This window comes from Lonchura striata, chromosome 4 (genome assembly GCF_046129695.1).
Source record: "Lonchura striata isolate bLonStr1 chromosome 4, bLonStr1.mat, whole genome shotgun sequence".
In the NCBI taxonomy this organism is placed as follows: domain Eukaryota; kingdom Metazoa; phylum Chordata; class Aves; order Passeriformes; family Estrildidae; genus Lonchura; species Lonchura striata.
This window is the reverse complement of record NC_134606.1, coordinates 60,013,124-60,040,907: the sequence shown is the minus strand read 5'-3', so window position 1 is coordinate 60,040,907 and position 27,784 is coordinate 60,013,124. Positions and strand designations below refer to the sequence as shown.

Here is a 27,784-nt window from a genome sequence, read left to right as displayed (position 1 = left end):
ATACACAGGAGCTATCAAGGCTCAGCTCCTCAGGCTTGCAGAGAATTGAATTTGATGGATCAGTAATCTCATCTGCTTTTCCAATCCCGTTTGCTTTTGGCCCAATAGAAGACTCAATGAGCTAAAATGTTCCTGACCTGTCAACTGTGGAGTCACCTCTGTAGCTGGAATAGATGGACTAGATGGCATGGATGAAGGCTGCTGGGGCAGTCTTTTGGTGTTTTCTTCCTGTCTTGCTAAAGTGTTTGAAAAATACCAAAATTTCCCACAGAACCTATCCAACAGAAAAATACTATTTTGTGTGGATTTATCTACTGGATCCTGACCCGATATTCATATAAAGTGCTCATTCCATGTGTGCATGGATGGTAGGGAAGGCTGCTTTTAAGACAAGAAGAAAAAGTAATGGATGAACAGACAGATTTGAGATTTTTTTTTTTCCCCAACAGGAAAGAAATCCTCTTTTTTCTGCTTATATTTTCTTTGAAAAACACCCCACATTTTCTAAACTCAAAAAGTTCCTTTCTGTAGTTTTTTGGCCTCCTTGTACCTTAAATTTTCCAGCGTATTGAAGGATGGAGATTTTCAAGTGTTTGAAAGCTGAGAGTACTTTTCAGTGAAGTCACCAGGAGCTTAATGAATAATTTTAGTAGGGAGGAGGAAGGTGAGCAATCCTCTCCACCTGACAACAGACAGGAAGCTGAATACCTCTAGAATTGCTCATCTCTTGACAATTCAAGAGTATTTTGTTATCCTTAAATAAATAACATAAAAGGTTGCCTGTAGACTTGCCTCTGGAAACAGGAAGAAAGGAAAGTTGCCAAAAGCTTCCATGTCTGCTCTGGTTTTACTTTTCAGTTTTTTGGTTGGAAAACTATCCATTACTTTCTTGTTTGTTCTCCATCCTGTGCCACATCTGTCCTCATCCTTCTCTCAGATACCTGTGTATGACTAAAGGTCTCTGGTCCTTTGTGATCCAGCTCTTTAAACCACAGAAGTGCTGAGGGAAGGGACCTCTTGAGGTTAGCCAGTCTAACCTCTCACTCACTTTCTCCTCAAAAACATTTGTCTAAGAACTTTAGGAGCATCAATCTTCTTTACCAAGTGACAACATCTTATGAAAAATCCAGGATATCTGTAGCTTTGTGACCCTTTCAATTTAAAACCTGTTCCTCTTCCCCGTCTCCTCTACTTTCCTGTGGCTATGGCATGTTGCCAAGTCTTTCACCAGGACACTTCTACATTTTGTTTCCCTCTGTTCCTTTTCCCAGCCACTGGGTTGTCCAACTCCCTGTAAATTTGAAAATCTTACCATCTTTTCTTTACAAGTTAATATGGCCCTGCTGGGCACACTTGGAAGAAGCTGATAATCGAATACCACAGAAGATGGAAGTGCTTTGTTTGTCATAGTGCTGGATCACTTGGCAATACAAAATCATTATCCCCTGAGTCATTCAATACCGCTTCTTTGAGTAGCATACCCCAAGATAGCAACTGAAGTGCCTGGTGACTACAGCCATAAAAATAGGGTGAGAAATATTGCTTGTTATTTCTACCCATCTCAGATTACAGGACAGCCACACCATGAGTTTTCTTTGGCTTGAAATGCCTCCTCTTCCCTCTGCTGAGGAAGGCAGAGCCAGGGAGAACAGACTGTGACATGTGGGAAACAGCAGAAGGTCAAAGGAAAAAATGCACTGGCTGCAGCTGCTGCATTATTGACGGTGGACAAGCGCTGCTGCAGCACGTAGGACAGACATGTGCAAAGGGGAAAGGTGTGCTGAGAAGGTAGGCCTGGGGAAAAAGCCCCAAAGTAAAAGGAACTGTGGGGGTCGCCTCTGCCAAGGAGCTGTGATGCTGTTGGGCTTTCAGACAGAGCAGGATGGTTAAGACAGCAGCAGAAATAGTCATTAAAATTACTGTTTTAGCTTTTTGGACAATTAGTCTGATAATTATGCCACTTATTTATTATAATAGCCTGCAGTTAATGGATGCTTTGCAAGGGAATTAATGTCTCCAAATTATTTTAGAAATACCCTGAATATGCCATATTTTTCAATAATAATGCAGAATGTCTCTGTAGGATGTTTAAACAAGTTGCAGATTGCTGTGTCAGGGCACCCTGCTACCCAGACATGCTGACCACTGTTCCAAAGCCACACTTGCTCCTTAGAAAGTCAAGCACACATTAAGGAAAAATCTCTTGCTATGAGGCTGGGAGCAGGACCCTGAAGCTGCCATGTGCACTACCAGAGCAGGGATGCTCTGCAGCTCTGTAGCAAGCTCTGTACACTCATCAAGGCCATGCTCCTGCTTTGCTTCCATCAGCAGCAGGGTAATACCTCGCCTGCCCCAGCCTTGGCGTGGCTTGTGCCCTGCCTCTTTGTCAGACAGAGATGGTGCCTTTGGCTGTGGCAGGCTATTTATGATCTGCTCAGCACAGCCTGTCAGAGGCAGTTAAGATACCTTCACCTAAGCAAATGCTACTTGCTATTGCCTTGTTATAAAACAAAGGTCGTTTGAACTGAAAATACCTCTGTTCCTAACCAGAGTAGGGGAGAGCTCTGTCTAGCTGGCTGCTGAAGCAGCACAGGAGCCATGAGAGTGGGGAAGGGAGCAGAAGCTGGAAGCTAACATAGCTATTGCCAGAGCACAGATAATGTTGATGGAGTTTGCATGGGTAAAACAAGCAGCCTCTCCAACCCTTGGTCTAGGTTTCAGCTGGCTTATCCAAGGCTCCATGTGGAGCAGCGCAGCTGCGTGACCTTGCCTGATTTCACTAATTGTCATTAAGATATGATAAAGTCCATGAGCTAAATGATATGTAAGATGAAAGAAAGAGATAGTAGGTCCAAGGATCCAAAAGGAGAAATACAGCTTTGACAAAGGCATAAAACTCCAAGGAAAAAGAATGGAAGAAATGGCAATTGGGCAATGTCAAGTATCAGCCTTCTCTCATGCAGCAATACAGGCAACCATTTCCCCACCCACCTGTGCTGGAAGGGATGTAGCAGTTCCCCTGTCGGGGTGGTGAATGTGTCCATGTTAGCCTGTGCTGAACAGCCAGAAGGATGGCTACTTCAGCACGTCTCATTCCCCTACCCCACTGCCCTGACTGCACTGCTTTCATTTTGCAGTCAAATTGACATTTCCAGCTCCTCCTTCATGTTGACACAGAGAGAGAAAGGAGTAGTCCAGTAGTGGTTGCTTAGTGCCACACTTCTCTTTTCAGACAGCCACAGCCTCATTGGGGTGAATGTAAAACTCCTCTGCTCCAGCCAGGACTGGAGCCTGGATCTGGGAATCCTAACTTCAACAGCTACAGAGGTACTCAAGCCATGCTTCCCAGACAATGAGTGATTTGCACTGATTTGCATGGAGTAAATTGGCTGTACACATAAAGCTGCTATATTTAATACCTCTATTAACTGCCTTTATATCAAAGGGGCAGGATGGAGCCTATCTTTATGCTGGGTTTTGTGACACTGTGCTATATTTTTAAAGGACAAAATGTTCTGTTCTACAAAGCAACACCTACTGAATGATATGAACTAGCCAGGTACTTAAAAATTATAATGGTGGCTAGCCTCTAATGGACTGAAAACTGTATAAACATGACAAATCCCATAAAATGAAGATAATTATGCCTTTTGTATCAGGCATTTTTTGAACATGAACAATGTGTGTTCAGGAAGAATAAAGATTCGCTGAAGCTACAGGGGAAATAATGGCAGCTAGTATTCATGGGGCTATAACAAAATATTGTTTACAGATCTCCACTGGTTGTGAAATTATCTCTACTGAATAAACTGTATGTAGTCTAAAGCAAAGATTGAAGGAGCATAAAACATGTAATATTGTAGTTACAAGGCACATAAAATCTTACTGAATCTGTGATAAATATTTGTGCCTGAGCAATTTTACACTTTAAAAACTGCTTTCCCTGGAGGATGGTTAAAGAATATAAGGACACCCTATTTATCAGTTTCAAAATCAAGGCACTAACACCCTATGATGAGGGTACAATATATCTGTTTTTAAAAGTGTCCAATTAATTGTTTAGTTTTTTATTGAAAATACTCTGTTTTTTATTAAAGCTGTTTTCAATAGATTGGGGTATCATCTCTTGGGCTGCATTAATAAAGGCAGAAGGTGTCCCTAAAGTGATGCTGGTTTGGAATTGAAACCATATATTAAACTCCCTATGGGGGAGGAGGAGTCCACAATGCAGAGTTAAATGGAAGCTCTGCATTCAGCTGCAGCACAACATTTGGAATTTTTCTGTGGGACTTGGAAAGGCTGTGCTGTACGTTTTTAAAGGGTTTAGCCAAAAATGCAGGCATGTACTTTGTGAAATTTGTGGATGGGGAAGGAGGGCATTTGAAGATAAGATTCCCTAAGTTGCAATGACATGTTTTCTGTGATCTTGTATTTTAAAATCCATAAGGACCACACATGCTAAATCCTTTTGACTTGGCTTTTATACACTTATAACTCCTTAAGCATTTTTCTGTTCTTCATTGATGGTTCCTGGGTATAGCCTTTTTATCCTTGGGAAGAAGTCTCCACATTTTTCCATGCGTGGAAGGAATTTAAAATAACACTATAATAAATCTTCTCTGTATATTACTTTTTCTTTTCCCACATCACTTTTTGTTCAAATCTCAAGCTTGCTCCTAGTTCAATTCTCCATAGGAAGACCTTACCTTAACCTTTTCTTAATAGCATCTTATTTGTCAACTTCCTTTTTGTTCACTAACCAGAATGGAGGTTTATCCCTTACTCTTGAAAACAAGTATTTCCATCACTCCTCAAAGAGTTGCTTGCTAATTACCAGGTCAAATAGTCTCAGGATGTGGTTTGGTGTTCTCATTGAATCATCTGTTTGTTTTCTGAAGAATTGATTTGGAGAAAGTAGAAAAGGGTGCCAAGTCACCACAATTCTACTGGGGAGAGCTAACACCTCTGAGCGTGGTGCAGATCTCTGTGCTGCTGAACAGCTGACTGACAGCAGGTAAAAACACAGAGAGATTATTTAAAATTGTGTCCACCATTGTGCAGATTTGGTGTAGGGCTTTTGCTGTGTGATACAAGAAAATATTAGTAGTGTCTCTCTGAACACCAGAAGCCTTCTATCCATCTTTTAGGGAGGTAGGGGGTAATATTTTAAGGAACTGCTGTAGCTGCATTGTTTAAGGTGGATGTGGACTGGAACAGCAATATCAGAGGGAAGGTGCTTCTGTTTCAGAAGGTAAGTCTCAAGGTAATGTTCAGCAGGTAAATATCTACCAAAATGGGAGCAGTGGAAAGAGAAAGAGGCAGGTGACCATGGATCTCTTGTAGAGCAGTTTCATATAATGTATTTGTATATGCATGTACACTTGCTTGCACCCCTGGAGCTGTTTTGAGGGTTAGAGCAGAATGTTTTATTTTGGAGTAAGTGTAACCACTCATATATTCCACCTCACATAATTCTGAAACCAGGCAATGTAGCAAGAGAATTTAAGTAACCCAGTCCTAACCAAAATGATCAAAAGCAGATGGCTTTGACTAGGTTGCTTTTCAGAGTCGTTGCTGGGCACTGGGCAGTTTTATCCATCTGCTGTAGTCTGGTGATTTGGATAATGAGCATATTTGGAGAGCTAAGTGCCAGGGTAGGAAGCCCAGTGCCACATAGCTACAAATAACTTCAAAGTATTCCATATGATTAAACATCTTTAACTGGTTGATCACTTCCCATTAGTTATCTGGCCAGAACTGAGATTAAATTAAAGTCTTGCAACCGACTGCGACAGCTCTCACAACTACACAGTCTTACAAGCAATTTGGCTACCAGGCCACTCTAGGCAGCTCATGGAGGAAGAGAGTTAAAGTCAATTATCAGTCCTCTCACCCATTTAATTTCTGGAATGGTGACTTAAACAAAGGTGTCTGTAGGTAAAGTTGAAAGTCTGGATTGAATTATCAGACCTGCAGCACATCAAATGGTTTTTATTTTTGTGTGATGCATCATAGTCCTGATATTTTTCATTTCGTTACCTGTATTAACACTGCTGGGGAAAGCCCTTGCCTCTAGCTGTTCCAGATGCACATTAAATTAACAATTTTTCTGCTATCTTCATAATCAGAAAAAAAGTAGCCAGAAAGATAAACAGGAGATGTCTTATCACATCCAACAACAGCCATCACTCCATCTTTCCTGATCTCCAATAGCCTGCAGAAATAGCAACTGCATTTTGCATCATGTCCTGAAAGTCATCAGTCCATATCCACTACAAAGTTATGCAAAATGCTGGCAAGTCTATTCCAAGCAAGCAACCAGAGTCCAGGGTAAAAGTCCCTGAAAAATGCAACCTGTGTAACAGAGCAGTTCCTTCCTGCATTCCAGTTATCAGAAGCAGGAAGCAGGCTAGTATCACCTCTCCAAGGTTTAACTTGTGCCTCTATTTGTGCTTTGTCATGTGTCTGTATTTCTTGCAGAGAAAAGCATCAATATCTGAATTCCTCATATTGCCACATTTATTAATTCCATTCATTTTTTTTTTTGTAAGGCAGGAAATATTAAAGTGTAAGCTCAAAGGAAAATGTGGGGTTTTTTTTCAATTTAAATGCATGCTTTGAGTCAAAAAATCAAAGACAGACTGCTAGACCCACCTTTCATCTGTACAAAATAGTTTTTGTCAGCCTCCTTAATGTATTTGATGCAGTGTTTTCTGTGAATTGGCTTCAGCAGGAGAAGGCTGTGTTTTTGCAGGGTGCAAAACCAGTTTGCTCTTTTTATTTGTAGTGAGGAGACAGAAATGTATAAATCTGTTCTTCAACTACTAAAGTCAATATTCTGAATCAGCTCATACAGTGATGGGAAAGTCAGGGCTAAATCCTGGGTCTGTACCTGAGCTCCAGTGCAGTCAGTGAAGCAATGCAGATTGTTCTTGAGTGGGGGGCTGATGCCTACTCCTTAAACTGTGCAAAAACCTGAAGCTGAAATATAGGAGGGAAGGGCTGGGTTTCTTGGTCTTGAATCCTTGCTCAATTCACATCTCTAAGGCATCACTGGGGACCAGCTCTGGCAACTATTTGAATTCTTAGAGGGTGGGCTGCTTACCATCCTCTCAGTACTTCCCAGTCTGGAAAGCAGGGAAAGTGTCTGCCAAAAAAATGGGGAGAAACACGGGTGCCATCTGGAGCTGACCAGCTGCTGGAGCAATGCTCTTGCTCCCTGTGTGTGCAGCTCCAGCAAGGATTGCCCTCCTGGGTGCCTGAGCACAGAACATCTGTAGCTCATGCAGACCCTGGCAGCCTTGTAGGCGGCCACGAGGTCACCCATGCAAGCATCCCTCGTGATGTCTGGGCAAGCCAGAGTGAAGGCATGGGGTCCAAGAGGGGCACATTTGTTCAATCCACCATGCTCTGGTGTTGTGGAGCTTGGAAAAGCTGCTGCTACTGAAGAGATAAGATAACATTGCCTTCCCTCAAGCTGACAGGCAAAATGCCACTTAGGGTTGCATCTTCTTGCTGAGATTGTCACAGAGGCTCATCAGAATGATACACTTTCTTTGTTACTAAACTGAAGTCTGGCTAAACTTTTATTGCTTCTTCTACTCCTGCTCTTTCCAAAAGTTTTATTGAAGGGAAGGGCAGATATGAAAACATGAATGTACAGTAAACTACTGAATTGTGACTGTTGCTAACGTGATCCCATTGTTCTGTATTGTTAGCACTTTTCTGGGAAATTGCTTTGATGACTTTAACTTTGTGGGCACTGGTACAAATGAACTGATTGGACATCTTGTCCTGAGCATTTTTCTTTCCTGGACAGGAGAAAAGAGTGATACAGAAATATAGCAAAAAAACATGTTGAAGCAAGGGGTTGAGATTTCTTTGCTGCAGGATATGATGTTTCTACCTGTAATCATTAAGCAGAAAATGAGCATTTTCCTTAGTGCTTTACAAAATAAAAGGGGGATGTTTTCATCCACATTACCAGTAAAAATAAAGGAAGAGATGATCAGAGCCACCAACTTTTGAGAACACCTACCACAAGCATGCTGGGAAGACAGAAAACCTGTCACAAAGTCTCATGTAAGAGAGACAAGCCATGCTTAATCAAAGCTGACACAAAATCAAGACTTTTCAAGGCATACCTGCAGTAAAAGATAAGTATTCAGACACTGTCAGTCTCTGCAAACATCTCCTGGTGCCACCAGGTAAAAAAAAGATCCTCATCAGTAATATGTGATTTTCATTCCACTGTATATGTCACCAAACCAGCCCTTCTCAAAACTTGGCTGAAGAAATTTCTGAGGTTGTGAGCTATACAGAGCTTTTGTTCCACAATACCATCTCCAGGGAAAAGCCACATGAAGGTGGACAGCCAGGGAGAAACAAGACTAGGGAGAGGTGAGATACCAGAGTATGATTTAATAAAACAGACAAGTTCAAATTCAGTCCTTTTTTTTTCTGAAAGGAAATCAGAATTTCTTAATATTGTCCCCAACAGATCTCTACAGCACCACAAAAAAAGTAACCAAGAAAAGAATGTGCCCACTGTTTTGAATTATTTTGAGGAGAAAGGCAGGCCTTGGTGTCTGGAGAGTAAACAGGGAACTCATCTGAAGACTGGAGACAGTGAATATTAGTGGTAGGTTGTGGGGCAGAGGTAAAATAACCCCTAGAAACCTTTCTTCCTTTTGGTTAAGCTGCTTCTGAAGACACATCCTGAGTGCTTTGGTGCCGCCCATTGTTGGCTTAAAATCAATACATTGACGGAGTGCCACTTTTGGCTTAATAAAATACATGTATTGTTCAAAATGCTTATTTTTACATACTCTACTTAATGATTGTTTCACATGCCACATGCTGTGTAATAACAGGAGAGGACTCAATTGTTTTTGAAAACAAATAAATTGACCAAAAATAACCCCTTTTGGCTGTGAAAAGAGCAGTTTGTGAGCCTGTTGTAAATGCAACTATGTTTTAGCTCTGTGCTCCCAGACTCATCACTTAGTGCCTTCTTCAAACTGTTGTGCAGCCAGTGCTGCTTTAGACAAGATGCTTGTTGGAGACCACATCTTTCCTTTAATGACATGGTGGGGACAGTGTCTTTAGTGGTGATTTCACATGTCTGTAGGCTTACCCAGTTTAAGTAATTTCTTAAATTTTCCAATGCTATGTACAAAAGACAGGCTTTTCAGCAATATACTGTCAGAAAATACTTTATTTCTATTTCTTCTGCTGCTTCATTGCTCTCTTGTTTTCCAAAGATACTGTCTGCCTGCTATTTTCTCCTGCCTCAGGTCTCACATACAGGATTCTCCGGCTGGCAGCTGCTACCAAAGAAAAAGTTCAAATCTGTTTTGAATTTTGTCTTTGAGGGGAAAAAAAATAGTTATTTTCTGGCTTTTATGTGCACAGTTAATTCTGCAGAACTGGATGGTACAATGAAGGTCTGAGTCCAGCTGAATATTGGCTGCCTGTACCTGAGAGTGATGTCACCTCCATCACTGGGCTCCTTTTGGTTTTAATAGCTTGCTGACCAGAATTTCCAAGTGATCTTGTTCTTTGAAAAAGAGACTTGATAAGCTTTTAGCACATTAAAGTGGAAAAGCACCTGATGCTTTTTATACTCCTTCAGAGGCTTCACTTCCTTTCTTTCAAAGTATTTGTTTCTCAAAAGGAATTTAAAGATAGTATGATGTGTGATTTGTGTGATTCACAAATTCACATTTTGTAATTATTTCTACAAAAGCCTGAGATGCTGGATATGTGGATGGGCTGAGGAGCATTCAGTTAGCATCTCTACTGATATTCAGGTGTTAGGTCTCTCATGTGTTGCTTAGGGAAAGAAGCATTTTGGTGGCCATCCTTTGAGAAAACAGATCTCTTTCCTGTTTATGAGCTGGAATAGGAAAGTTGAGGTCGTTTCTTTGCATACACAGCCCAGCTGACCTGGGATTCTGCCATGAAGTCTCTGCTGATGGGTCAGTTTTAGACCCAGCATCTAAGAAAAATTTAAAGTTTCTTCCTTCTTCATTAAACATCATTTACTGTGAATAGTTATGCAATATTTAATCCTTGAACAAAGACCAATGCATTTGGTACTTTTTTTCCTCCTTAGGTATTTTACTGTGCCTTTTTTAACTTCAAGAAGTTGTTTGTGCCATTTTACTCCACCAGGCCACTTGTCTGTCTTCATGTTCTGAAAACAATATATGATCAAAGCAATTCCAGAAATAATGCAGAAATTTATTGCATACTCCCTTTTAAACAAAGATTTCTAAATGCAATTTAGAAATAGAACATAGAATAAAGATTTCTAAACAGCAATGCCTCTGCTAATGTAAAGTATTTTTCCATGACTGCCTGCCTGAGAGGAGGTCTATAGACTCATAAACAAGTTCTAGGGTAGGCTAGATGTTCTTTCTATCTTACCCACCTTTTTCTGCAGAGAAAGTTGTGCCCACAGGATGGCACAACAATAAGTTGGGGAAATGTTATTTTCATTCTTCTGGTGAGGAAAATATTACAGTAGGAAGTATGTATCAGTAATTTTTGCTATACAGCAGTTGGAAGCCCTAATTGCTAGACTGTATGCTATACTGGTCTTTAACTTGACCTAGCAGTGTCTGTACATGGCTTTCTAAGCTGTGATGTGGTTATTAACCAGCTCCAAGTCCCACTCTTTGCTGTCTCCATTCATAAACTTGCACCTCTTTCCCACACTGTATGAAGAGGCATGAACTTGTCTGTAGACTTGCAGCAAAATTATGTGGAATGCTCCCTGGAGTCTCATAAGCTGCCTCTGTTTTAGCAGTGTACCTTTCAAATGAGAGTGTGGGATCTGTGATGCACAGTCCTGCCCTCAGCTGGTTTCTAGATTTCCCCCCACCCCCAGCAGAGAGCTTATTGAAGCCACAAGCTGTCAGGCTCAATTATTTGCACAGCATCTTAATAGGACTTGCAGTTTTCCTAAAAAAAAAAAAAAAAAACAACAACAACAACAACACACCACCACCAAAAAAAAAAAAATGCCACTAGGGTCAATTGCCCTTTCTTTAAAATTGGTTTTATGGAATTCATCTCTCCCTGGGAGATTTGAGGCACTCATGGAACAACTGCATAATCAACTCATGTCTTCTCGGGGGACTACACTGCTATGAAATCAAATAATGCTGTAATCTCGATGTGAAAACCAACTTCAGTCAGCACCTTTGATCTCAAAGGTTCGAGAGTGTCACTGAAAGAATTACTTTGAGCCTGATAGTCTTCCAATCAAATTGCAGCAAGTATTGACTATGATCTCTCCCAAACCTGCAACCCAAGCAAGAAAGGGCCTGGGCAGGTCTTAATGAGAGGCTGCCAAAAAAAGACTCACATGACATGAGAGAGGTATTTTAGAAGCTATTGCTTTCCTCAAGGGCTTTCCATAGTTGTTGCACTGCAGTGTGGTTTAGTAAGAGCAGAGCTAAAGGGATTACTGGTTGCACTGCTGAATGTGACTCTGGTCCAGATCCTTTGTGCCCTACAGCTGTCCTGTGGCCTTATTTAGAGAAGCTATCTGGTAACTTTTCACTCAAAACAAGACTTTCTGTGTGAAATGGGCTTTCATGGGAAAGGCATCGTTCTTGTTTCCCTGTTTTTTGGAAACAAATCTTACAGAAAAACAGGATAGGGGAAAATGCACTTTTTTATTGCTTTGGTCAGTCTTTTCTGTTTTCAGTTTCATTTTTCATTGGTAACAAAAAAGGCTGTTTTCAATGGCATTTTTTAAGATGAAAAGATTTCCTATGAAAAATAATTGGTGTTTTTCAACTGCCTCCATATGAGAGCCCTATAAACTCTAATCCTGCAGCTGGGGCTATTAACCCATGCTTCTGTACCCTAGCAAAGCTGTACTGAAATCAATTGAGTTCAGAGCACGATAGGCAGCAAGAATGCTTACAAGATCAGTGGCCAATTAGGCAAAAAGACAGCTCAAGACTGTTATGATAGTGGGAGCTAAAGCACTGTCTTCTTAGGTAACAGAGATAAATCACTGAAAACAAATCCACATGGCTTTGTAGAAAGGCACCAAATAAGAGTTCTACAACATTGTAGTAGATCAGCTGGGGAAAAAAATGTCTTTTTGACAATGTTTTGCAGTAGTTTCTTAAATTATTGTATCTGGAGAACAGAAATATACCACAGCTTTTTGTACTCAAGTTAATACTGGGGTGAGGAAAATATTTGGTTTTCATCTCTACCAGTTTTACTTCATATTGTAATTGCATCTTGTGCTGTACCAAGGGACATGCTCAGCCTGCCTTGCCAACTCACTTCCACTGAAGTTATGGGAAGTTTTATTTGATTATTATGCCAGATAGAAGACAACATTTTCATGCAATGCCTGTGTTTCAGCCCCTTCATTTTAAGTATTCCTTTGCAAGTGGTTAATGCTAATGATAATTTGATAATGTCTTTATGATTATACTTTCCTGTAGAAAGAAAGGCTAGGCAGTCACGCAGTTCATCTGTGTTCTCTTTCTCTCCAAAATTTCTGGACCTTTCTGGCAGCTCTTAAGCAAATCTGACAGGTGACAGAATTTTAATTTTCTACTGGGCCTGTGGAAGGAGGTAACTGGTCTCATTGGAAATGTCTTAGTAAAGGTGATTTGGGGATGAGCTGACGCCACACGACGCAGCACAGCAGGGAGCCACCAAAACCAACCTGGATATGTGAAAACCCCCATTACAACTTGTGTTTGCTTGGGCACCAAAGCCAGAGGGCTCTCACTTGCAGATGCAGAAGCATTAAACAAGGCTTTGGCAACTTCATGCCCACAGACATTACAGCAGATGCTTACAGGATACAGAAAACTGTGTGGCAGTGAGTTTGGGGGCTCTCTTTGGTTACAGTTGAAAGAGCAAATACTTTCCATACACAGAGAAAAAAAAAAAAAAAAAAAGAGGTCAAGTTATGAAGCTTAGAAAATGATCAGTAATTCATTAGTGGAGCTCTAAGTGTTATTAGCTCTGAAGAAGTCATGATCTACTCAGACAGTCTGCAAGTACAAAGAGATGAAATACACCAGATAATTTATCTGTGTATGGGAATCACTTTGTTCTAGCCATTATTTTTTGCTGTATAATTTCTTTCTCTATAATTTCCTTTCCCTTTCATATTGTTTCTTTATTTTTAAGATCACTTTGTATTTGTCTTTTATTTCCTCATTTAATTATGTGCATAAAAAGAATAAAATACTGAAATGCTTAAATCATTAACCTACTTGTAATCCTCTGTCTGGGACAAAAACTGCTGTTGTATTCAATAGCCCAGAATACTGTAGCTTTATCAATCTTCTAGAAATCTTGTAAATCACTACCATGGGCTGTCTCCAGTTTCTTGTAAATTAAGTAAATCTCAAACTGGATCTCTCAAGGAGATTGTCCAGGCACGTTTAAATGTCTGTACAGCTTCTGTCTACATCCACTCCTGTGGTACAAAGCCTTTACTCCATAATCGCTACTACACACACAGCCTGGAGTTCCACTGAATTATTGGAAGGTGAGAGTGAGGCTTTCAGAGACAGGATTTTCATGCTTATAAATTTTATTGGTGTCATCTTGTCCACAAGATATATGTAAGTCTCCTACAATATCTGTGACATCCATATCCTGCCTTATAATCACACTGTGCCACAACCATCACAATGATTAAAGAGATTACTTTTTTTTTCCCTTGTGTGGTGAGATTAGGGAAGTTCAGTTAAATGGGAGAAGAGCAATGAAGGAGCACAGTTCTATATCATCATCAGTTGCAGGGAGAGGCTTTTAGAGGAAGCATCCCTGTACCCCTGAGGACTCAAGGGAGAGTGGGTATCTGCTTCCCACTCCCCTTCTGGGACACCTTAGGACTGGGTCCTTCTTTTGAAGCTGAGCCTGCAGCAAGACTACAAAACCTGACAGACAGACTAGACACAGCCATGAAGTGATGAGGGACAAATCTGTTGGTGGCTCTGGGAGGGGCAGTGGCTGTGCTCTACAGCGGGATGGGGAATGGGTGCCTGGGTGGGGTGCTCCAGGAGAACACACCTCTCTCCGTCCCCTTGCACCTCTCAGCCATCTCTGCCCCTCCCACCTCAGTGATACTCTCATTTTGCTGTCAAGACTCAAAGAATTTTTTTGCTGTTCCTATTTCTACCCACCCTCCTGCCCCTACACCGGTTCTCCTCTTCAGTGTGCCCATTTCACTTTAGGCAGTGGTTTGGATTGCATCAGCTGAGTCTCCTCTGTGGTTGTAGTAGAGACAATAATATCCTTTGTGTATCTTCTGTCTATAATTATTAAAGTAGGATCTGGGACTGACTCTGACTTTATAAAGAAAGCAGGGTGGGTGTGCAGGGGCACAGCTGCAGGGCCAGAACTGGCTCTTATAGAAGTCCCAGTGGCCCCCAGTGAGCCCATGGTTCTCTTGTGTCTCTTCCTCTGAAAGTGAGATTTGAATACACAGATTACTGTGAGTCTTCTGGTCTACTGTCCCACAGAAACTATTTGTGAGGACAAGCTTTTGACTCAAAAACCACTCAGTTTAAGTTTTGTATATACCACCACTTCCAGACCAAAAATAAAACACTGCAATATTTGTGATTAAATTAGATTGGAAAATGAGGAAAGTATTTGTGATAATCCCTGTCTAATTTCAAAATTACCAGGGCACCAAAGACATCTTAAAGATCAGAGAGGAAATTCTGAATTGGAAATGTCAGTTTGTCCTTAGTGTGTCCTGGTTTTCCCAGGCACAGTACATCTCCCATTAACAATGTGGCTGAGGGGACAGATGGGCTGCAGTGCTTGAGCAGGGACATGGGTTACAGGGAGGCTGTGAGACACTGACTTCCACTGAAAACTGTTGGCATTGTTTTAGTGCCACCTCTTAGCTGTCTTGTTTTAAAGGGCAATGAGTCTCTGTAATAATGCCATGTTCTAAACTGTTGGACAAAGGGCAGTCACTACCATGTGGTCTTAGCACTTTGGAAAACACTGCAGCCCTCATAAATAGAGACACAATGAGCCATCACCTGGTTTTATTGAAAGGTCACAGCAGATGAGGATGTCTGAAATCACAAATCACAGCACCAGCTTCTCAATATTCCTGCCTCAGTTTTCTCTTTTGTAGACCTGTAGTGGTGACAGCTTCCTGTCTAACAGGGATGCTGCAAAGATTAATTATACACCAGATTATGAAACAACTTAAAACATTATTTTTATTCAAAGTAGCACTGTTTATATCATAACAACCTGGAAAGAGTTAAAGTGGCTCCCTGTCTACTATCTTACACTTACATTCACTTTTAAGGTAGATCACCTTTATCATCTTACTCTTGTCCCTAACATTACCAGGCAGGTTACAGCTGTGCTTTTCAAAAGCATATTTCTGAGTCCTCTTGTCAGCTATAGCTTGGGAGGAATTTGATAGGGAAGAGAGGGACCCCTCTCCACTTCCCCGTACAACCCTTTTTTCCAAGTTTCCCAGGTAGTTTTCCTGCCTAAATTCTATTACATCCCCTACAAAGAAAGAGTAGGCAGTATTTTGCATACTCCTGCTAATGAGGATAGCAGAAATGCTTAAAACTACCCCCAGAGCCGTGGAAACAGAATCTGAGCAGCAGCTGTTCCTGGGGGCCCTTTCTTTTACCCTGTGTCTGCTGGTAGCAGGCAATCTTCTCTCTCCTTACCTAAAATGTTTTGGCAAACTTCCAAATTTACAGGAAGGTGTTTTAACGGGTGCTTTCAGTCTTGGCAGTGAGGCCAAGCTTGGACTCTGATATTTCTAGGCGCTCAAAGGCATAGTCCAGTAGAGGGAGCAAAGGGAGCACTGTGGACACCACGCTTGCAGAGGCTCGCAGAAATACTTCCCCTGCACAGGCAATCCTTAAGTGCTTCTCCCCAGCCCCACCGGTGGGTCACTGTGCCACTGAGCCATGCACAAGCCATCCCCAGGGAGAAAACGGCCTTTGGATAGCCAGGTCCTGCCAATGAAGCCAGACAGAGCATCAGCTGCTAGTGTCCTGGCTTTTAAAATATTTTCTCCATACTTGCTGCTTTAAATTCTATTCTATTATTTATTTAAATAATATAGAACAATTCACATCTATTATTTCGATTAATTATCAGGCAATTAGTGTGAGCAATTAATAATATGCATTTATTAATATAATCATTAATATGAATAGGATTTAGTAATAATTACCCTTTGAAAAATTTGTGGGTGATTCCCATGGACGGCATCCAATTTTCCCTCAATAGCAAGCAGTGTGTAAGGCTTCTTGAGTGTTCTGCTGCTCAGGACCATTTCCACTATCTTGTATTCAGTCCTGTGAACTGGCCCAGGGATGTGCTGTACCAAGGCCCCATTGTGGCTTGGAAACTGGAAACTTTTCTTTTTGGAGGTTGGGTTTTCTCACTCGAGCTGGGATTGGTGCTGGTAGCTGGCTGCTTAAGCTAAAATAGACAAGCGCAAAGTGCAACAGAAGGAAAAATCTCAGTGTTGGAAGACAACGCATCTATTTTCTGGTTAGAGCTAGTGCATACCTGCATTTCCCCAGCTCAGTTATGACTGTCTAATTCCAGGTAGTGCTTATTTTCTAATTAGTTTGTAAAAGGTTATAAAAGCCATTAGATGCACATTCAGAATGTTACTTGATGTGTTTACTAAATAGGAACATTAAAGATAGGATCAGATTTTCCTGTAGAGCAATCTGGCCACATCATCACAAATCCCCTCCTGTTACAGTAATACCAAAAACATTAGTGGTCTTGTATTTAGGTAAACATCTAACTTCAACATTACTTTTTTTTTTTTTTTTTTTTTTTTTTTTTTTTTTTTCTTTTTTGAGACTTTTGGCTAAATAAAGACCATACTTCTCCATAAAATTTGCATGTCACAGTGAACTGAAAAACTATACCACATCTTATTCAAAGACATTCAATGAGCCAAATATTTTTTGTATCTTCATCATTTTAATGGCTTTAAGGTTTTTTTTAAATTACCATAAAGAACATTCATGCCAAAAGTTTAGACTTTCATTTATTTGAAGCAGCAAGGAAGGAATATTTTTTTCAGTTTTTCAAATAGCCCCTTTTTCTATGAGTGACAGAAAAAGAGGAAAGGTGCAATTAAAAATCACACCCAAAACAAATATAGAACAAAAGTTTTAAACTTACCATTAGGTTAAGATATCTTCGGATCAGTTTCCAGGGAGCAGTCTCTGTTCTGATTTGTTCCTCTCCGATTTCAGAGTGATCTGTTTGTTACTAATTTGTTTTATTTCAGCCTAAATACATATACAAGGTGCAAAGCAGTGGATTGAATATAGTTAATGGAAGGGCATATAGGGAAGCTAGGCTATGTTTGTATTTGTGTCCAACAGCAGTAATCCAGGAGCATTTAATATGAGAGGCATGCTTATAAAACAAGTTAAACAGGCTGAATCAAGTTTCAAAATCAATAGGAACAGAGCATAGAAAAAAAATCCATGCTATTTCAATTCCAACAATTATTGGAGAGTTAACTGGCCTCTGAGAAAAATGTTATCAGGATTGACACGTTTCCAGAGTGTATTCTGATTTTAGCTAAGCCTTATCTTCTGACAGAGAAAAGTCCTGTTGGATATGTTCCAGCTTGTTCTTCATGTCATTAGGTTTTTAATTCTTGCTTTTCTTAATACAATGTTATTTTTTTTGTGTGCGCTATGGTAATTGGAATAGAGGCAAGAGTGCGCTATTCTTCTGGCAGTCATATTCCCTTCAGTGGCTTTCCTTTAAGTAACAAGACATCACAGCAGTGAGAACTAAAAGGCTACACACAGGCACCTCAGGTGGCTCTGATGATTGAGTGCAGGCTAACAACGGGTAGCTTATTGTGACGGCTCAGCCGCCACCACTGCACCAGCGCTGAAAGCGAGTACACGAGTGCATTTAGAATTCCCTAAGGATGTATTCTGTTTGATCCTCAAGGGATCTCTTCAGCTCTTATAAAGGTATCTGGCAGAAAATACCTTTGTTCCCATGAATGGGAGTGGGTCTGCTTTTCCACTTTCCTTCTCTCCCGGTGCTTTTATTTGCAGCCATTTCGAGCCTGCGTTGTCGCAAGTGTGATATTGGGTGAGACACCTGTGTGAGCACCCTTGCCTCCTTCAGCTATGATGTCTTGCATGTTTAGAACTTCCATGGAGCTACCACCTAGAAAATAAACAGTTTTTAATAACACTCTGAGAGGTAAAAAAACCCCAATATCATTACAGTAATCAGAGCAGCAGCCATTAGCTCAACCCAGGGTCTGAAGATGTGTGATGATCCTTCAGAAGCCTCTCTTCATCCATGGCATGTGCACAAGGAATTATTCAGGGCACATCACATTACATGCACAGTGGAGCCCTATCCTTATCATTCACAGGAGCTGGCCATTTCTCCTGCACAGCACGTGTTTTGCTGCCATGGGGTTCCAGTTGTGTCTGGTATCATAGATGCAGCAAAGGAAAGCCAGTTTTGCAACAGGGAGTTTTGATGCATGCAGAACGCAAGCTAGAGGCCTAATTAGGCACCATCAGGCTCCACACTACCTTAAGGAGATGTTGGGCCTTTAGCAGAAATAAACACTATTGCATGGAGAGTAATGGCAGGTATTTGTTACCTGCACAATTAGAAAACCCCGGGGATCCTGAAAACAGCTTTATGAAAATGCAGTTTCAAGCCTTGTTTTTTTGCCCTTTGCTGGGTCCTTCATACCATACTAACACATAGTACAAATATGTGTAGTGTGCTGAAATTAACTGGAGGCCACAACTGAAAATAAAAGATGTGGAGTTTCCAAGTGCTGAGAACTGGCTCTTGGAACCTACATACTAAGCATTGAAAACAACTTAAAATCTCAAAAAACCCCAAACCAAAAAACAATATCCAAAAAACCACCACCCACACACACATAGAAGAAACTACAAAACAAACAAACAAGAAAACAAAAACCCTGAAAATGTAAAAGAAGCCACTGGGGTAGGAAAAAAGAAAATAATTTAGTTTAGGTTTTGGCTGACTCAGGTGTTTGCACACAAAAAATAAGGAAATTACAGGTAGCAGGGGGGAAGCAATGCAGTCAAGGGGAAAAGATGTAAAATCTCAGTTTCCTTTTGGATTCCTTCTCTAATCATGGAAGCAAGTTGTCTTAGTGTGTATCCTTCATAGTTGCAGAGGTACAGGAGAGCCTGGGAAGCGAGCACTGCCATGGCTCCTCTGTGCATTTGTCTGTCCAAGGGAAAACCTCTCAGTCCTGGTGCCCCACAAGGTAAACAGCATCTGCAGCACTGCAGGGACCAAAGCTCACAGCTCCTCTTTCTGTGAGCTGATACAATTCTTCCTTGTTAAGCACAAAAACATTCAAAGTCATGATTTCAAGCTTGACCATGACCCCTTATGAAAACAGGTCAGGTAATTAATTCATCATCAAAAGCATTCCTTTTTTTTCCCCCTCCCTCCCTTATCTCATTCTAAATCTATTTTAACTTTATGGTGGGATTAGATACCAACACGCCTTGTGTTGATTCCCTGTGTCATGGACTCAATGAATCCTTCATTTTCCCCTTTTCCACTTCATCCAAGCTCCATAAAATGCCCAGGAAGCATTACTTTAACAGTGTGATGACAGTTTAATTAGATCAAGACTGCAGAAGAAGGGGGAGTATCAGGATTGAAGGCAGCTGTGGGTAAGAGTCAGGATGTTTGCAGCTCAGCCTTCCTCCAGCCCACCTAAGTAAGGGCAGCTCAGGGGCAGCTGCTGATACTTGCATCTGGTTTTCCCCTCAGATTCTCAGTCCCATCTGAGGGCCAGTGGCTGATCTGTATGATTGGTTACAGTATGTGTTGGGTTTTTAAATTTTATTTCCATTTCTGAAGCTTATGATACCAAGTTTTGTGCTCAGTGGTCTGAAAGAGCAGCAAAGAATAATAATGCAGGTACATGGAAGCCACAATCCTGGTATTGCTAAAATTCATGGCAAAACTCCTATTGACTCAAAGAAAGGCAGGCTTTCACCTTCAGGAAAAAAAAGTAAGAAGCCCTTAATTAGGAGAGCTCTAGAAGAAAATGTATTCTGGTAGGAACAAAGTGTCTTTCCCCAAAAGTCCATGGCTATTTGACTTGGAGTCTCAACCTTTCTTGTGAGAGACATGCACTGCAGATGTTTTACAGCTCTATAGATTATGATAGAGAGAAATGGACCTATGTGCTCTAAGGAATATCAGGGAGTAAAGTTTAGGCACTTTGACTCACGTCTCAGATTTTAATGTGTTTTTCAGCACAGATTTTTGTACAAAGGTACACTGGTTTCAGTGTGCATATAGGATTCCCAGGTGGGAGGCATTTTATTGACCTTTTAACAAAGGCTGCTTTGCAGCTGGCAATCTAATAAAACATGCATATGGTTATCCTATGTTCTATTCACTATTTGATAATATTTGGTTAAATGCATTTGTTCATATTTTTTTTCTAACACTCTGATATATGCACAGATAAAGCTTTTTTAAAAGAGGATGAATCTGAAGAAAAATCGGCAACATAATAACACCTTTTTGTCTCATGTCACCATCTGCTGTGTCACCTCTGTGACACAAATTATCATCATTGCTATGTACTATCTTCTAGAACAGATCTTTGATCAAATCTTGCTCTAACTCTTGCATTAGTGAGGAAATACGGTACAGACAAACTCTTTCTTACCTTTAGCATTTTCAGTCTTCTGTAGTTAGGTTTTCTTTTACCTTAGTGTCACGTGCCTGACCTTTAATGCAACAATTCTCAGTGCACCATCATCAAGCAGAGAAGTGTTATGCATCCTGTATTCCAGATGGGCAACTAAGGCCTGCTAAGGTCACACTGGACTGCTTGTAGAAGATTAAGGACTCACCTCCAAGTCCTTCACACACCAGAGAACTACCACCAGAAGCAGACCCATCTGACAGTTCAATTTGCTGCTATCCAGGCCCTGCCTGACACTTAAACAGCCCGAGTCCAGGACATCTTCTGGAAAAAGCACAACTCAATGCCTGAGTCCCCCTATTCTCTCCAGTAAACATACGAGCCATTTAGCCAGGGAACATAAGAAATTTAGATTATTATTTCTGACAAAAGAACTGGAGATATTTTTCAACTGGGACCTGCTGGATTTACATGGCAAGATTTTGGTGGCAGGGGAGCTGCAGGAGTGGTTTCTGTGAAAAGATATCAGGAGCTGTCTTCATGTTGGAAAATTCCAGATAACCTCCAAGAAGGCCCCAGTGCTGGCCAAAGCAGAGCTCATCAGTGAGCTTGGAGAAATTATTTTTGCCAGAATCTGTTGTGCCCATGACAGTGATTGCCAAGTGCTCTCCCTGTCCTTAACCCACAAGATTTTTGTTGTAGCTTGTCCCCTCTGTCTAACTGAGGAAGCTGAGTGATAGAGCAGCTTGGTGGACACCTGGCAGCCACCCAAGGTCAACCCACCACAATATAATTATCATTGTAACCTGCCTTGATGAGAGCATTGACATTACTCCACAGAGGTTCTGTGGGTATCTGGGCCAACACATGTTCTTTCCTTTGCAAAGATGAAGTTAATTGAATTAACTCTTCTATGCCACATTAATGCTGCTAGAACTGAAGGGAGGATGTGCCCTGTTGAGCTTGTGTGATTTGTGTCTTAATGTGGGGCACTTTTTTTTATGACATTTCCTAGCAAAAGAAGTAATTTTATCTTGAACAGCATCTAGTTTAAAAAGAATCCAATAAACAAGGCAGAAAGTAGAGAATTAAAGTGTTTTACCTATATGAGTGCTCTGAAGACAGTGAACATCAAGGAGTCTGCCTTTGTCAACTCTCTGCCACTGCAAGTCACCCAAATAAGGTTTACTGTAACTGAGCTAATGATAAAAAATCTGCAACTCTGAAAGAACAGCTTTCTATCTTTAGGCTTCAGCTATGCTTTCCTTTTGTCTGTATAGCCTATTTATGGAATGCTGCTGTTAAACTTGAATGCAAACCAGAAGAGCGTTCCTGCCTAAATTGTCTATAAATACCTCCTGGAGGAGCTTAGGGGCTTTTACTGTCCTTATTTTTATGAAGTCCTCAGTGTGCTTCTTTGGTCAAGTGTTTGTTTATTCCTCATTCAACATTCATTGTCTGTCTTCAAAAAGTGACCACCTGAAATGTATACCCCACATCTGTATGAGGCTGCTATTTTTATACAGCACTGAGAACACTGAGGTTGTATGGGCCTTCATGAGACAGTAATATACAGGAACCTGTGTGTGAAAATTGCCATTTTGGATGCACCAAGACACAGATAAACAGATTATTTAGGAAACTAACAAAGGAAAGGATTTTAGCAGAAATAATGCTGTAATCTACCATTTTAGATTTGCTGGTCCTGTATGCCCATGGGGCATCCAGAATAGGATGCAAATGATGACAGTAGAAGAAAATGCAGAGTAAAAGTGTTAGAGGATAATTTGTACCTAGGAAAAATTTCCTCATAAATTAGGCACAGATTCATGCCTTCAGGCAGAAAGCTTTCAAGTATTTTTCAAATCCCGAGCTCTGGGTTTGTCTTGGTGGGGTTTTTTTATTTAGTTGGTTGGTTAGGTTTTTTTGGTTGGTTTTTTTTTTGTTTGTTTGTTTTTGCCGTTCTCTGTAACAATCTCAGCCTCTTCTTGCTGGGGTATCACATATAAACATGTTGTATAGGATGGCCACCCAACAAACATGTTATTTCTTTTAAGAGGTTTGATTTACCTGTTTTTCTGACTCTGAAAATCTTTGGGGCTTGAACTGGAGGAAGGAAGGAGTGCACTACTCTGTAAAATTCAGGACTTTGACTTCCCCTCATGTCCTTCCCTACAGCTTGAAGAAGAAAGGGACAGGGATAGGGTAACACAACATCCTGCACAGTTCAAGCTGCATAGGGCATTATAATTGCTTTATAATTTTCTCCTCCTTGTGGTTATGGTTTTATGACATTTGTGAACACTCCAGTATCTTGTGATGGGACTGTGGCCTTTTTTCGGGTCGCTGCCCTCACCAGCCTCCAGTAACACTGAGGGTGCCACACCTCTTGCAGCTCCCCCTGGACACCCAGGACTGGAAACTGTCCTCATCGTAATTACAGAGTGTATTATCCCAGTCCTGGGGCAAATGCCCAGATATTTGCTTTGGAAAATGCATGTGAAAGTGCAAAATTTCTCACAGTTTTGATAGTAGTAGTGTAGCATACTTAAATCTGCTTGGGTAACCAAATAGAAAATTCCTAAACTTCAGTAGAAAATTGCAAGTTAAATATATTACATTTAAATTTAAATTGTCAACTAACAGCCTTATTCACACAATTCACTGTTTTAATCTATTGTAAATCAGTCAGTTGAAAAACATAGAGTTGCTACATGTCTTTTCTGCAGGAATTTATAGCATTTTGAATTTGGGGGGAGGGTTTTTACTTAAAAATAAATACTTTGCAAAGCAAAACTTAGAGCTTTTATACACTTGGTATATAAAAAAATTGATATTTCATTTTGATAATGTGTGAATCAATTATCACTTTTATGTTTGTTTAATGTTCCATAATGTAAAATACTTTTGCAGAAAGGCTCCATTCCAGTGAAATGAAGCAAAATAGGAATTTATCAAACCAGAATGGTACTTGGGTTTATGCAGCTTAAAGCAAAACCTGAATAATCAGAAATCAGACCCAGAAAGTGAAATGCTGGCTTTAGAAAAAAATGAATGGGTCATAAGCAATCCAGAAAACAATTCACTCAGTTTTACAAGAACAAAAATGTTCACTTATAAAATTGTGCAAAAAGCTTAACAGGCTGACATCACCATCTCTTGGGTAATATTACACTACAGGTTTGTCTGGTTTGGTTTTTTGTTGGTTTTGGTTGGGTTGTTGTTTTTCTTTTCCTTTTTTCTCCTTATCCTATGCAGCTCAAGTCCTGCAAGTACTAAATGTTTTGTGAATAACCTTTCAAAGAATACTCAATTCTTTGAAGCTGTAAGTGGGTGGGGAAGGGTGAGTGTGTGTGGTGTGTAATACACCCACTAGTAAATCCTTGGTACAAATCAAAAGCCTACATGACTTTAGCACAGTATTTAAGCAAAAGACTGAGGCTTCTGTTTGACAGTTGACTGAAGCTTTATTAGTCTTCCCACCAAAAGTGTCAATTTCTGTTCTAGATATAAGTCCTACAAAATATAAGTGTGAATTTTGGAGTAAGCTACAGGACTGGAGGACAAAAAAAGCAGCAATAATAATAATAAATACATGTGAAAGGGTGGGATAAAAGTGGGGTAATCAAAATAGCATGACTCCTTATGATGATAATACCCTCCCTAACTTTTTAGCTGCTTTCTGTTGTGATTTAAATTAGCAGCAGAAGTCAGTTTGTCCTTTAGATTCAAGGAGCATGGCCAGTGCCCTCAGGCCTTAGTACAGGTCATGTATTGAAATGCTTAGACAGGCTCAGGTTGCCGGCTCAAGACCAAAGAAATAAAATTCCTGTCTCAAAACGCATCTCTCAGGCATTGTGTTGCTACAAACTTGTATGTTTGTTTGTCTGAACTGCTTTGTGTCTAAGCAGAAGGGAGGACAAAACCTTTCGGCAAAGACATGGAGAAATGTATTAGGAACATTTATTTGAGTTTTCAGAGTAGGTAGCACGCCAAAGTCAGATGTGAACTGTCTCACACATCTCTGCATCCTTAGTCCCTGTGTCTCTTCCCTTTTCCAGTCCAGGCTCACTTTGCAAAGAGTTGGGGCTGGTTAATTCAGCTGCTAAGGCTCTCTGCTGAAGTTGGCTAGAGTGTGCAGATATTAATTCAACTGCCTGGTTTCTGCAATTCAATGTACAATTGAATGTGCATAATCTGAGCAGTACGATTGATTTAACACAAGTGTGGGAACTTTAGCTTTCAGTTTTCATGAATTATATGTTTGAATTTTGAACTTTAAAGCTGTACTAATGTAGACATTTGCATTTAATGACATATCAGTGAAGCTGAATAGGCCTGCCACCTCCTAAACTCCTAAAAGTTTCAGCTCTGTGAAAACCTCTTGCTATAAATATGAACAACAGCTGTTAGAGTGCATGACTGAAGTGCTCTAGTCTTGATCATGAAATGAGAAGAAACACATCATCAACAAGATCTCATTAATCTTTTGACACTGTTTTATGACTACTGTTTTAATATATCATGTCCCTGTATCTAGAGGCTAATAAAACTTAAATAAAGCCAAATCATTTCATATTCAACTATAGAAAGATGTATGACAGAATCACCAAAGAGATGAGATGAACATAATTTTTATCCCAGATGCTTTAGGTGATTGTGATTTTTTTAATGCATCAAACAAATGATGTTGACAAATCTGAAGGAAGATGTCAGAAATATCCAAAGTAGTCTTGCACTAACAAGAGCACCAAGAAGCACATTTGCCAAGGTACTTTGGTAACCAGCTCCCAATGACTTCAGCAGCAACAACAAAGTTGGTTGAGGATGTGGGAATAAGTTCCTAGAACTGTCAGTATGGACATACATTCTCACCTCTGTGGAGGCATTGAAACAATGGAATAATTTATTGTTCTATTCAGTGTGTTTTAAATCTAGCAATTCTAAATTTCAAGAGATTTAAAAATAGCTGAAAGAAAAAATTGTCATTTTAATAATACATAATCATGAATTGATATCTGATTGTAATTGTTTTTCAAATAAAATAGTTCAGTATATTGATAGGAATTCTGCTTCCCCTCAATTTTTTGGTCTAAACATTTCTGGCTTTATACCAAACTTCTGTCATCTTTATAAAGTAGAAAATAGAAAAACAGTTAGTAGAATGTCCCATCTTTAAAACTGACTTTTTTCGGAAAATAACTTTGTATTCAGCTAAAATTTTGAAACTCTTTTCCACATGAAAGTAGCTTTCAAAGTTCAAAAATACATTGACTCTAGTTCTATGTTTTTGACAAGCTTTTATAATAAGCTATTTTATTGCATGCATAAATTACTTGGTTTTTATCCTCTTAACCACCTGGAACATGCAAGACTTTCACAACAGAGACAGAGATATAAATGTGTAATATGGGAAAAAGAAAATACAACTCTCAAAGGAATATCAAACCTTTTAGCTAGAAAGTTAAATATGGGCATTAAAGGGAATCCAATTAAATTGAAAACAAGGGTGCACTAAATTGCCCAACTGTAATAAATTCATTATGTATTGATAAAGGAAAAAATAATAATTCATATTGAATACGTGTGCTTCTTAAGTACAATTGCTTCTAAAAGTAATTATAGTAGATCATTCTTTGTTCCAGACCCATGTTCTCAATAGTCTGATGGGTTTAGCAGTGCAGAGGACCAGTACTGCTTTGGGGAAATGGGAAATGTCCAGGAACAGTAATATACAATGGGAAAACAATCTCATATAAAATTTAAGTCTTCTGTATAAAAACAGGAAATAAAAGTAGGAATCGAATGCTTTTCATTGTTAAATTTCAAAGACTAAACGTTGCATTTCTGTGATTTTATAGCTGCTTTAAATGCTAGCTCGTTGCTAGCTTTTAGCTCCCCTCTTGTACTAGCATGATGTAATAACTGAAGTTAGGTAATCCAAAAAACACTTTCTCCCTGGTTCAGCCTCTAGACGATTGCATTTTCAAAGCAGTTTTGAAATACTTTTTTTCAAAGTATTCCTGGCAGTTTTCCCCAACAGGAAGGAAAGGAAGAAGGAGTCCTTTTGTTCCAGGTGTCCTAAAAAAGTTGGACTCACCTTTGTGTTTCAGCTGCATAGCCCAAACTCTAGTAAGAGCCACAGTCAATCATGAGATTCATAAGGCTGATAAGGCTCAGAGCTGCCTGTGGAATTGCATATGTTAATGTAAATTAATGTTTCTAAAGTACAAGACAAAAGACTGATTAAATGACCAGTGCCATGCTTCCTCTCCTTGCTCCAGTTTCAGGAGCCGTTTTTGTCAATGTTGGGAGGAATATGGTTGCTGTTGGTTAAAAATTATATAGTATCAGAAAGACAAAAACCCAGTATCAAGAGGAAAAGTAAACCAAATAAAAAGCCCAGCCAAAAAGGCAGTGAAGTTGCAGAGCAGGAGAGCTACTGACAATGACAGCAACCTGCGGACTTTTTGCCAAGAGAGTTCAGTGTGCTGAGAATTATGCATGAAGGATTTGCATGCAGGCAGTGTCAGAGGGCAGACTTACACAGTGATTGGAATTGCATGAAAAAGCTGATTCATTAAGGTCCGATGCATCCTTAAGGAGAAAATCTAGAACGAGTGCCGTTATTTAAGAGTACATTTCTCACTCACTGAGTCAAGATTCCCAGGAGCTATGAAAGGCAATCATGCGGTTCTCAAGTGATTGGAAATGTCATTATAATGTAAAATGCAGAAAACTTAATCCCCAGAACTTTTTCCACAGCTTTTTTCCTGCCTGGACAGATGTTCCTTGTCAGCCTCTTAAAAAATACATGGACCATAATACAGGCTCACCATGGTCACTGTGAAGTGGTGTTAGTCTAAGTATTAGTGGAAGGCAAGAACAGGAACAGGAAAACTTTCACTTAAAATAAAATATGTGTCTTTTGGCCAGTTGAGCAGAGAGGTATTATAAAACCCAGGAAATTAGGCAAAACCCCTTATTCTTGTATAGTATATAGTGTAGATGTTACAAAGCTGTGTTATGATAGGATTTGAAAGAAAGGGCTAAGAC

The 27,784-nt window shown here is 40.0% G+C and overlaps 1 long non-coding RNA gene across 1 annotated transcript in view; it reads left to right on the top strand.

The window, feature by feature from the left end:
- The first annotated feature begins 1,685 nt into the window (after positions 1-1,685).
- LOC110480914 (uncharacterized) overlaps positions 1,686-27,784 on the top strand; it is a 43,514-nt gene continuing 17,415 nt past the window's right edge. Inside the window, exon 1 of the long non-coding RNA XR_002467173.2 lies at positions 1,686-1,788. This is a non-coding gene — a long non-coding RNA (uncharacterized LOC110480914). The remainder of the gene's footprint in view (positions 1,789-27,784) is intronic.